The sequence below is a fragment of the Bombina bombina genome, chromosome 5, assembly GCF_027579735.1.
Source record: "Bombina bombina isolate aBomBom1 chromosome 5, aBomBom1.pri, whole genome shotgun sequence".
In the NCBI taxonomy this organism is placed as follows: Eukaryota; Metazoa; Chordata; class Amphibia; order Anura; family Bombinatoridae; genus Bombina; species Bombina bombina.
Window position 1 is genome coordinate 737,411,752 of NC_069503.1, and position 13,157 is coordinate 737,424,908.

Sequence of the window (13,157 nt, forward strand, 5' to 3'; positions counted from 1 at the left end):
GCGGGTCTAACTTATAACATAATGGTCTCAGTGAGTCTCTTTTAGTATCTTGGAATTGAGGGTTAATATCTCCTGAGGGGGGTTATTGAACAGGGTGGGGGGTGGGCTTGTGCATGGAGCATTGAGGCCTTTGGATGTGACGCGGCTTTTTGGTTGGGCGCGTTTGTTTGGACTGTACGGTTCACCTTGTGTTCGGGCGTGGCTATGTTCTGTTGTTCCATTTTTGCATTCCCGACCGCGTGGTGAAGGAAAATTTCTAGTCCGCAGGGGTCTGGTCATAGGAGGTGGTGAGTGCCCCAGCCATTGGGGGTGTCAGGTGCTGTTTTAGTTTTCACTACTTTAGTCTATATTTAAATATCCTCTATCCAGTTAGAGGATTCTGATACTGAGACTATTTTGATTTCAGATTCTGTATCCTGTGATGAATCTGCAGTGGCCTAGTTGACGCCTGTCAACCAGTTTTGTTCCGTATGCCATTTCAGTGCACCTGGTTCCTCGGGCTTGGGGAATCAAGGGACTGCTGAGCCATTCGCCTCTGGGGGTCCTGTCCTCAGAGGCGAGTTCCCTACCAAATCATACTTTTGCACATGCGGGTAACCCAATTTATGGTTCCTCCATGCGGGGTGGCTTGTTTCCCCCGGAGGTTGCGGCACGTTTTCGCTTCCACATAATGTTGGCGATTGTCTGCAGAGTCCAGACGTTTATTTGAAAATGTTCTCGAGCCCTATCGTCCCGGGCCTTCCGCCTTGGGGAGGGCCTCTACAGTTCCTGGCAGGATATCTGTCCCTGAGTGTTGTGCCTTCCGCTAACAAATTGTGCGCCTTTGCTTGTTGCTCAGGCATGTTTTTCAGTTATTGAATGATTCTATGGATACCATACGGGGATTTTCAGTCTCATAATTCGAATGGTGCACCTCATTAGACATGTGGGGATGAAGTAATCTCCTGTCCTAACCTTCAGTCATAGATGACCGGGCAGGGGAGTTTTTCCGTTGCGTCACTCTGAGGTCCGATTTCATCAGAACTTATAGTTTCCTCCCCCATGTGGTGGAGGGTGGGAGGGCTTAATGCCCCTTACTGCTATTGAGCGGTTTGACCTTCATTTTTTAGCCTTCTGGATTGTCCTTTTGGGCTTGATCCAACAGCTTGTACAGGTTAGCTGTTTAGCATGTGGAAGGTTTGCAGTTTGAAACCGGTTGCAGCTCTTGACACCTTGCAGGTGTACCCGTAAGCTATTTCTAGATGCAGCTCTTACTCTTGACTGAGTTATAAAAGGCCTTTGGGTCTTCTTCCATTGCCTCCGGGTGAGTAGATCTCCTTTTAGGGATCTGTGTTTCCGGGTGATGGTTGTTCCCTGCGGCGACTTTGGTTTAGCTCAGGGTTTTCCGGAGCTGGGTAGGCTTAGTGTCTTCTCTTCCTTGTGTCCTCTGCTTGTGCGGAGGTGTTAGGGAGACTAGTCCTCGAGGTATCCCTTTGTTGTCCTGAAGCTCTGAGAAGTATCTTCATACGGCTTCTAGCCTTGCTCCTTGGAGCATTGGACTTTAGCTAGGGGTGGCTCCTTCCTTTGGAAATTTTGAGCCTTGCTCAAAAGCTCTGACCACTCGCCAACTCGCATTTCACGAGTGAAATTTATTCAGTGGCGAGAAAGTTTTAGTTCAGCAGGGAGCAGGGTGGAAACTAATGCTGCAGATCTGGCTCACTAATTAAGTTGTTTCCCAGGCAGTGGAGGCTCTGAAGCAGCCGCATAATTAGAGAGCCGCCACTGAGTCTGATAGTCTCTCCAGACATCTTCTACCCCCTGCCATCCTCGCACATCACCGCCATGCTTGTTGATTGGGGCGGGCCTGGTCATGCCCACCCCAATGATGGGGGAAACCAGTCGTGGACTCCTTGCCCAATGTGCTTTGAAGGATATGGCTGCACCTCACTGACGAGGCCCAAAGGAGGCCGAAACGATCGTCTGGGGTTGCCATGTTCCTTGTTCAGAGGAGAAATGCCTGGTATTTCGGGGCTGGACTGACCATGTCGGCAGGATCAGACTGATATACTACAGGAAAGTTTTCCTGTGTGAAAAGCACAATTGGGCAGGAAGAAGCTACTACCAGGTGGCAACCGGGCCATAGAACAAGCTATTGTTTCTGCTGTTCGTTCCTGGCAGACTGCTTCTTATTCTGTTTTGCACATGCCCACTTCATTGTCGGATCAGGTCAGGATGCATCTCAGCGCTGAGCTCGCTCAATTCAAAGTGGGTATTTGTAAGCTAGTGAGTGGAGTCTGGATCGGACCGGTGGCGGCTTCAATGTGTGACAAGGAGAGGGGTGTCGCATCCTGGAGACTAAGCAACAGGTGAGTAGAGCAGTTCCTGGCACCGGGCAGGTAGATTGTTCCCACTGTTGGCCCTGCTGTGGGCTAGCAGTGCACAGGACCCGGTCAGCAAGTCACAGACCGAGAGAGTTAACACGGTATTAAATGAGACTGCAGCCCAAGACACAAACGTTTCAATACCGTATTAACTCTGTAGACTGTAGACTTTAGAAATATTGCCAGGTATGTTATTTTTATAGATTTATACATAGTCACATTCATGCTCGCACAACCAGAGGGGAGGGGACTTTCTCCAGTTCCATTTTCCAGACATGTCTTTGCGAGAGGTAAGCTTCTTGTTTTACACTAAAAAGGGGCTGTCTGCTGTTTGTTTCAGTTCAGCACCATTCGCTGCTTACACCGGCTACTACTTCCGCATGGGTGAAAAAGAAAGTGTCTAGCAGGGAGGGGTTGCTGTGTGTACATTTGTGCTGCAGTATTTGCCAGCATTTAACCCATTAACTGCTAGAGATGTTTTTTTCAGCCCTACATCAATTTACAACTGTGGTGTGACATGTATTTTTTAGCTGACCCTTCAGCTCTCAGCTACTTGAACAAAAACTTTGCTCATACTCACACTGTGACAGGGACAGTGTTTTTCTGTTCCCTGTGAGTGTATGTGTGTGTGTTCCCTGTCAGTGTATGTGTGTGTGTTCCCTGTCAGTGTATGTGTGTGTGTTCCCTGTCAGTGTATTTGTGTGTGTTCCCTGTCACAGTATGAGTATGTGTGTGTGTTCCCTGTCTCAGTATGAGTATGTGTGTGTGTTCCCTGTCACAGTATGAGTATGTGTGTGTGTTCCCTGTCACAGTATGAGTATGTGTGTGTTCCCTGTCACAGTATGAGTATGTGTGTGTTCCCTGTCACAGTATGAGTATGTGTGTGTTCCCTGTCACAGTATGAGTATGTGTGTGTGTTCTCTGTCACAGTATGAGTATGTGTGTGTGTTCCCTGTCACAGTATGAGTATGTGTGTGTGTGTTCCCTGTCACAGTATGAGTATGTGTTCCCTGTCACAGTATGAGTATGTGTGTGTGTGTTCCCTGTCACAGTATGAGTATGTGTGTGTGTGTTCCCTGTCACAGTATGAGTATGTGTGTGTGTGTTCCCTGTCACAGTATGAGTATGTGTGTGTGTGTTCCCTGTCACAGTATGAGTATGTGTGTGTGTGTTCCCTGTCACAGTGTGAGTATGTCTGTGTGTTCCCTGTCAGTGTGAGTATGTCTGTGTGTTCCCTGTCACAGTGTGAGTATGTCTGTGTGTTCCCTGTCACAGTGTGAGTATGTCTGTGTGTTCCCTGTCACAGTGTGAGTATGTCTGTGTGTTCCCTGTCACAGTGTGAGTATGTCTGTGTGTTCCCTGTCACAGTGTGAGTATGTCTGTGTGTTCCCTGTCACAGTGTGAGTATGTCTGTGTGTTCCCTGTCACAGTGTGAGTATGTCTGTGTGTTCCCTGTCACAGTGTGCGTATGTCTGTGTGTTCCCTGTCACAGTGTGCGTATGTCTGTGTGTTCCCTGTCACAGTGTGCGTATGTCTGTGTGTTCCCTGTCACAGTGTGCGTATGTCTGTGTGTTCCCTGTCACAGTGTGCGTATGTCTGTGTGTTCCCTGTCACAGTGTGCGTATGTCTGTGTGTTCCCTGTCAGTGTGCGTATGTCTGTGTGTTCCCTGTCAGTGTGCGTATGTCTGTGTGTTCCCTGTCACAGTGTGCGTATGTCTGTGTGTTCCCTGTCACAGTGTGCGTATGTCTGTGTGTTCCCTGTCACAGTGTGCGTATGTCTGTGTGTTCCCTGTCACAGTGTGCTCCCTGTCACAGTGTGTGTGTCACTAGCTCCAAATTAAAATGTGGGCACTGGCTAAACATATGAAAATTAGGGTTGAAGTAGTGGTTGTGACGTGGGTATGCGGGTGAGTGGGCGTGGCCTGGGTATGCAGTATGCGGGTGATGGGTGGGATCAGAAGTGGCGAGTAATTTTTGGCCTGGCTAGTAGCTTAGGACCTGAAATTTTGAGCCCTGTTTTGAGTTCTTCTCGCTATCCGGATTCTCTGGATATGCATCCATACCCTTGTGTCTGGCTTTTGGCTGGTTGGTGTGTTTAGTTCTAGGGTAAGGTTTGCCTGAACTATTAGGTGCCCGGACCTGTTTTTCTCCCTTAGACTTCCGGTTGCTGAAGCTTTGCTTGGCCTTTTTACTGACTGTCTTGGGTGGTTTTGGAATCTTGGATCTCAGGGCTGGTCAGGGTGTTCCACTGTGGTGGGAACTTGGGCTATGTCCTTGCTCCATCTACCTAACCTGGTCTTGGTTGGCCAGGTTTTCGGAGTATTTTTTACCCATGTCATCTGGTGGTTAGCCGTGGGACTTGAGCCTCAAGGATGGTTGGTTTATACCCAGCTGCTGGCACTGGATGTCCAATTTCTGGTGCACCTTAGGGTTGCATTCCCCAGGTCAGCTTGCCAGGCGAATGGGTTGGCTGTGACTCTGCTTGGCAAGCTACTTGTAGGGGGGTCCTTTCTCCTACATTGGTGTGTCCGGTCCACGGCTTCATCCTTACTTGTGGGAATATTCTCTTCCCTAACAGGAAATGGCAAAGAGAGCACAGCAAAAGCTGTCCATATAGCCCCCCCTCTGGCTCCTCCCCCCAGTCATTCTCTTTGCCGCTCTGAATAAGTAGCATCTCCACGGGGATGGTAAAGAGTATGTGGTGTTAGTTGTAGTTTTATTTCTTCTATCAAGAGTTTGTTATTTTAAAATAGTGCCGGTTTGTACTATTTACTCTACAACAGAAAGTGATGAAGAGTTCTGTTAAAAGAGGAGTATGATTTTAACAACAGTAACTAAAATCCATTGCTGTTCCCACGCAGGACTGTTGAAACCAGAGAACTTCAGTTGGGGGGAACAGTTTGCAGACTTTTCTGCTCCAGGTATTACTAGTCTCTTTTCTAACAAGACATAGTAATGCTAGAAGACTGTCATTTTCCCTTATGGGATCGGTAAGCCATTTTCTTAGACTCATAACAGAATGAAGGCTTATAAATGGGCTCTATACTGGTTGACACTATTGTGGGCTAAATAGATTGAATTATATAATATTTATGACTTTTGGAGTGTTTTGTGACTTTGAAACACTTTTGGGAACGTTTTTATTACGCCTGGCAGTTGGTTAGACACCTAATCTAGTCAGGAAGGCCCCTTCACTCTGGTATGCAGAGGGAGGAGGCCTCATTTTCGCGCCTCAATTGCACAGTTACTTCTAGAAGCAGTGCATGCAGCTTCATGTGAGAGGGTCCTGTGGCCATAAAAACTATTTCAAGAAGGCTTGTTTCTGTGGTGAATAACCCCCAAGGAAGGTAAAAGCCGCAGCAAAGGCTGTGGCAGGGACTGTAGTGGGTTTAAGCTGGTAAATTGAACAATTTGCTCCGGTTTGCTCATTTAAGGGGTTAGAGACTTGAAATTTGGTGTGCAATACTTTCAAAGCATTAAGACACTAGGGTGCAAATTTTGTAAAGATCGGATATTTCCTTCATAGTTTTTCAAACATTCAGAAATAAAGTGTGCTCTTATTATTATTTAAAGAGACAGTAACGGTTTTGTTTAAAAACGGTTTTATTGCATTAATAGCCTGCCAAAGTCTGTCTAACATGTCTATACCTTCAGATAGCATATGTTCTGTGTGTATGGAGGCCAAGGTGGTTCCCCCTTTAAATGTATGTTCAAATTGTGCCATGGCGTCCAAACAAAGTAAGGACAGTACTGTCACATTTAATAAGATTGCCCAAGATGATTCTTCAAATGAAGGTAGTGGGGATAGTTCATCATCCTCTACTTCTGTGTCAACACCAGTTTTTCCCGCGCAGGCGATACCTAGTACATCTAGCGCGCCAATGCTTGTTACTATGCAGCAATTAACTGCAGTAATGGATAATTCTATAGCAAATCTTTTATCCAAACTGCCAGCATTTCCCAGAAAGCGTGATTGCTCAGTTTTAAATACAGAGGATGAGCAAGTGGGCGCTGACGATAATTTATCTGTTATACCCTCACACCAATCTGAATTGGCAGTGAGGGAGGGTCTGTCTGAGGGAGAAATTTCTGATTCAGGAAAAGTTTCTCAGCAGGCAGAACCTGATATCGTGGCATTTAAGTTAGAACATCTCCGCGCCCTGCTTAAGGAGGTGCTAACTACTCTTGATGATTGTGACTGATTGTGACTCTTGGGTGATTCCAGAGAAATTGTGCAAAATGGACAAATTCCTAGAGGTCCCTGTGCACGCTGATGCCTTTCCGATACCCAAGAGGGTGGCAGACATAGTGACCAAGGAGTGGGAGAAGCCAGGTATACCTTTTTTGTCCCACCTCCTATATTTAAGAAAATGTTCCCCATTGTCGACCCCAGAAGGGACGCATGGCAAACAGGTCCCTAAGGTTGAGGGGGCAGTTTCTACGTTGGCCAAGCGCACAACTATTCCCATTGAGGACAGTTGTGCTTTCAAAGATCCTATGGATAAAAAATTGGAAGGATTGCTTAAAAAGATATTTGTTCAGCAAGGTTTCCTTCTCCAACCAATTTCGTGCATTATTCCTGTCACCACGGCGGCGTCTTTTTGGTTCGAGGAACTAGAAAATTCGCTCCATAAGGAGACTCCATATGAGGAAGTCATGGACAGAATTCACGCACTAAAGTTGGCTAATTCCTTTATTTTAGATGCCGCTTTTCAATTGGCTAAATTAGCTGCGAAAAATTCAGGTTTTGCAATAGTGGCGTGCAGAGCGCTTTGGCTAAAATCTTGGTCGGCGGATGTGTCGTCCAAGACAAAACTGCTTAATATTCCTTTCAAAGGTAAGACCCTTTTCGGGCCAGAATTGAAGGAGATTATTTCAGACATCACTGGGGGAAAGGGCCATGCCCTCCCACAGGGTAGGCCTTTCAAGGCTAAGAACAAATCTAATTTTCGTTCCTTTTGCAATTTCAGGAACGGTCCGTCTCCTAACTCTGCAGCCTCTAGACAAGAGGGTAACGCTTCCCAGACTAAACCAGCATGGAAACCAATGCAAGGCTGGAACAAGGGTAAACAGGCTGCTACCAAGACAGCATGAAGGGGTAGCCCCCGATCTGGGACCGGATCTAGTAGGTGGCAAACTTTCTCTCTTTGCTCAGGCAAGAGATGTTCCGGATCCCTGGGCACTAGAAATAGTCTCTCAGGGGTATCTTCTAGAGTTCAAGGAACTTCCTCCAAGGGGAAGGTTCCACATGTCTCGCTTATCTTCAGACCAGATAAAGAGACAGGCATTCTTACATTGCGTAGGAGACCTATTAAAGATGGGAGTGATACACCCAGTTCCAACAGTGGAACAAGGTCTGGGTTTTTACTTAAACCTGTTTGTAGTTCCCAAAAAAGAGGGAACTTTCAGGCCAATTCTGGATTTAAAAATTCTAAACAAATTCCTCAGTTCCATCATTCAAAATGGAAACCATTCGAACGATTTTACCAACAATCCAGGAGGGTCAATACATGACTACCGTGGACTTAAAGGATGCGTACCTACATATTCCTATCCACAAAGATCATCATCAGTTCCTAAGGTTCGCCTTTCTGGACAAGCATTACCAGTTCTTGGCTCTTCCGTTCGGTTTAGCCACTGCTCCCAGAATTTTCACAAAGGTGCTAGGGTCCCTATTAGCGGTTCTAAGACAGAGGGGCATTGCGGTGGCACCTTACTTAGACGACATCCTAATCCAAGCGTCGTCCCTTTCCAGATCAAGGGCTCATACAGACATTGTATTAGCCTTTCTCAGGTCTCACGGGTGGAAGGTGGACGTAGAAAAGAGTTCCCTGTCCCCGTCTACAAGGGTTCCCTTTCTGTGAACAATAATAGATTCTGTAGAAATGAAGATTTAATTGATAGAGGTCAGAAAATTAAAACTTCTAAACGCTTGTCAAGTTCTTCAATCTATTCCTCAGCCTTCCATAGCTCAGTGCATGGAGGTAATAGGACTAATGGTTGCAGCAATGGACGTGGTTCCTTTTGCTCGAATTCATCTAAGACCATTGCAACTGTGCATGCTCAAACAGTGGAATGGGGATTATGCAAACTTGTCTCCCCAGATTCAAGTAGACCAGGTAACCAGAGACTCACTCCGCTGGTGGTTGACTCAGGATCACCTGTCTCAGGGAATGAGTTTCCGCAGACCAGAGTGGGTCATCGTCACGACCGACGCCAGTCTCTTAGGCTGGGAAACGGTCTGGGATTCCCTGAAAGCTCAGGGTCTATGGTCTCGGGAAGAGTCCCTTCTCCCGATAAACATTTTGGAACTGAGAGCGATATTCAATGCGCTCCTGGCCTGGCCTCACCTAGCGAAGGCCAGATTCAAAAGATTTCAGTCGGACAACATGACTGTAGCGTACATCAATCATCAGGGGGGAACAAAGAGTTCCTTGGCAATGACAGAGGTATCCAAGATCATCAAATGGGCGGAGGATCACTCCTGCCAACTATCTGCAATCCACATCCCAGGAGTAGACAACTGGGAGGCGGATTATTTGAGTCGTCAGACTTTCCATCCGAGGGAGTGGGAACTCCACCCGGAGGTCTTTGCCCAGTTAACTCAACTATGGGGCACTCCGGATATGGATCTGATGGCGTCTCGTCAGAACTTCAAAGTTCCTCGATACGGGTCCAGATCCAGGGATCCCAGGGTGACACTAGTGGATGCATTAGTGGCGCCTTGGTTGTTCAATCTAGCTTATGTGTTTCCATCGTTCCCTCTCCTTCCCAGGCTGGTAGCCAGGATCAAACAGGAGAAGGCCTCGGTGATTCTAATAGCTCCTGCGTGGCCACGCAGGACTTGGTATGCAGACCTGGTGAATATGTCATCGGCTCCACCATGGAAGCTACCTTTGAGACAGGATCTTCTAGTACAAGGTCCATTCGAACATCCAAATCTAGTCTCTCTGCAACTGACTGCTTGGAAATTGAACGCTTGATTTTATCTAAGCATGGGTTTTCAGATTCAGTTATAGATACTCTGGTTCAAGCCAGAAAACCTGTAACTAGGAAAATTTACCATAAGATATGGCAAAAATATATCCGTTGGTGTGAATCCAAGGGATTCTCTTGGAGTAAAATTAAAATTCCTAGGATACTTTCCTTTCTCCAAGAGGGTTTGGATAAAGGTTTGTCGGCTAGTTCTTTAAAAGGACAGATATCTGCTCTGTTTTGTTACACAAACGTCTGGCAGCCGTGCCAGATGTACAGGCGTTAGTTAGAATCAAGCCTGTCTACAGACCTATGACTCCTCCTTGGAGTCTAAATTTAGTTCTTTCAGTTCTTCAGGGGGTTCCGTTTGAACCCATGCATTCCATAGATATTAAGTTACTATCTTGGAAAGTTCTGTTTTTGGTTGCTATTTCTTCTGCTAGAAGAGTTTCTGAATTATCTGCTTTGCAGTGTACTTCTCCCTATCTGGTATAACATACAGATAAGGTAGTTTTACGTACCAAGCCTGGTTTTCTTCCAAAGGTGGTTTCCAACAGGAATATTAACCAGGAAATAGTTGTTCCTTCTCTGTGTCCGAATCCAGCTTCAAAGAAGGAACGTTTGTTACACAACCTAGATATGGTCCGTGCTTTAAACTTCAATTTAGAAGCAACAAAGGATTTCAGACAGACATCATCCTTGTTTGTCGTTTATTCTGGTAAGAGGAGAGGGCAGAAAGCTACTGCTACCTCTTTCTTTTTGGCTGAAAAGCATCATACGATTGGCTTATGAGACTGCCGGACGGCAGCCTCCTGAACGAATTACAGCTCACTCTACTAGAGCTGTGGCTTCCACATGGGCCTTCAAGAACGAGGCCTCTGTTGATCAGATCTGTAAGGCAGCGACTTGGTCTTCTCTGCATATTTTTGCCAAATTTTACAAATTCGATACTTATGCTTCTTCGGAGGCAGTTTTTGGGAGAAAGGTTTTGCAAGCCGTGGTGCCTTCCGTTTAGGTAACCTGACTTGCTCCCTCCCTTCATCCGTGTCCTAAAACTTTGGTATTGGTTCCCACAAGTAAGGATGAAGCCGTGGACCGGACACACCAATGTAGGAGAAAACAGAATTTATGTTTACCTGATAAATTTCTTTCTCCTACGGTGTGTCCGGTCCACGACCCGCCCTGGCTTTTAGTCAGGTTTAAATTTTTTTATTCCATACACTACAGTCACTACGGCACCCTATAGTTTCTCCTTTTTCTCCTAACCGTCAGTCGAATGACTGAGGGGCGGAGCCAGAGGGGGGGGCTATATGGACAGCTTTTGCTGTGCTCTCTTTGCCATTTCCTGTTAGGGAAGAGAATATTCCCACAAGAAAGGATGAAGCCGTGTACCGGACACACCGTAGGAGAAAGAAATTTATCAGGTAAACATAAATTCTGTTTTTCTAGGACATTTGAGTTGGGAATTTCTCTTCCTGTTAGCTAGTGACTTCGGGCCTTGAGGATAGTTGTTTGTCCTTCGGGCATCGTCCCTTTTCTTTAGGGGATATTCTCCTCCCTATGGAAATAGGGTCCTTTCTTGGGACTTCTTCTGGAGGGAGGTGGGATTGGTTCCCCCTGGGGTCTTGCTGGCTCCAAGCAGACTTGTAGGGCCTTTCTTTGATAGATAATAGGGATTGAACCAGCGCCTACTCTATACACTTAGAGCTTTTTTGGGGGGGGGCGTGATACCTAGTAACCACCAATAGAAATAAAGTGAATAATGGGGATCCCCCAAGCGCCTACCAAACCGGAGGCAGAAAAAGGGATTAGTAACGATAAAAATCTGGTTGTAAAATTAATAGAAATTTAATACATAGTCTAAAAACATATATTCTTCATGGATCCATGAGTTGTATTGTATAAAAGGGTAAATAAACAAATATAACAGTTATATTAAAAACACATACAGATATAAATAAAAACAATGGATGGTCACAGGTAAATGGCCTATCTAATGCACAGAACAAGTGCAGATTAGCAGGGTACACTGTGATAAGTACAACAAATAACAAGTGTTGAGAATTCAAAAAATCACACGTGTTGGGAAATATTCAAAAAATCATTGTGATGAAAAAGTCTCGATGAAAGAGTGTCAATAAAAGCAATACTGTAAATTGCAATTCAGTTCCAAAGATCAATAGTTAAAATGAAAAAATTATGGTGAAAAAATTATAAAAAATCTTATAAAAAATCTATAATGAAATCCTGTGCACAAACAAAAATTGAAATAGTCACCCAAACCTATATGGATATTCCTTGCAGTGGTCCCATATGTAGATATATCCTTGAGGGTGTGGAGAGATGAAGGACAGTGCCCAGAGAAGTGTGGAACAAGGAGTCAGAAATCGGTGTATGAACCAGATTAACACAAAAGAAACAATATCCACCTAAAAATATGTGAAAAAGAAAAATATAGTTCAGATTACTTCACACAATATTACATAAATGGAAATAGGCTTACCAATACTCAGTCGACGCGTTTCGGCCCTAGTATAGGCCTTTATCAAGACTCTTGATAAAGGCCTATACTAGGGCTGAAATGCCTCGACTTAGTATTGGTAAGCCTATTTCCATTTATGTAATATTGTGTGAAGTAATCTGCACTATATTTTTCTTTTTCACATATTTTTAGGTGGATATCGTTTCTTTTGTGTTAATCTGGTTCATTCACCGATTTCTGACTCCTTGTTCCACACTTCTGTGGGCACTGTCCTTCATCTCTCCACACCCTCAAGGATATATCTACATATGGGACCACTGCAAGGAATATCCATATAGGTTTGGGTGACTATTTCAATTTTTGTTTGTGTACAGGATTTCATTATAGATTTTTTTTTATAAGATTTTTTTATAATTTTTTCAACACCAATTTTTTCACCATAATTTTTTCATTTTAACTATTGATCTTTGAAACTGAATTGCAATTCACAGTATTGCTTTTATTGACACTCTTTCATTGAGACTTTTTCATCACAATGATTTTTTGAATATTTCCAAACACGTGGTGTTTTTTGAATTCTCAACACGTGTTATTTTTGAATTCTCAACACGTGTTATTTTTTGAATTCTCAACACGTGTTATTTTTTGAATTCTCAACACGTGTTATTTTTTGAATTCTCAACACGTGTTATTTTTTGAATTCTCAACACGTGTTATTTTTTGAATTCTCAACACGTGTTATTTTTTGGATTTTTTGAATATTTCTCATCACTTGTTATTTGTTGTACTTATCACAGTGATACCCTGCTAATCTGCACTTGTTCTGTGCATTAGATAGGCCATTTACCTGTGACCATCCATTGTTTTTATTTACATCTGTATGTGTTTTTAATATAACTGTTGTATTTGTTTATTTACCCTGTTATATTCTTCATGGATCCATGAGTTGTATTGTATATGTTTTTAGACTTTGTATTAAATTTCTATTAATTTTACAACCAGATTTTTATTGTTACTAATCCCTTTCTTTGATAGATCCTTAGGTCTATGGCCTGGTTGTCTGGTTCAGAGTCTGGTTTTTCTGGTGCTCTTTGGGGATGGCTGTGCTATCCTTACGCTCGTTCCTGTACCTATTTTGGGATTCTTTTGTTTCCCTGTCTTAGATCCCGGAGACTGGTTTAGTCCAGCTGAGTGTTGGTCTACAGGTCAGGATGGCCGAGCGGTCTAAGGAACTGCGTTCGGGTCGCAGTCTCTTGGCTGTGTGAGCTATGAGTCTATACCTGATAGCTTAGTCTGCTAGGGTATAGATTTTCCTTTCAACTTGCTCTATTGAATAGAAG

The 13,157-nt window shown here is 44.4% G+C and overlaps 1 protein-coding gene across 1 annotated transcript in view; it reads left to right on the forward strand.

Annotated features, from left to right (window-relative positions):
- CDKAL1 (CDK5 regulatory subunit associated protein 1 like 1) overlaps positions 1-13,157 on the forward strand; it is a 2,417,072-nt gene that overhangs the window by 283,348 nt on the left and 2,120,567 nt on the right. The gene's annotated exons all lie outside the window — the stretch shown is intronic.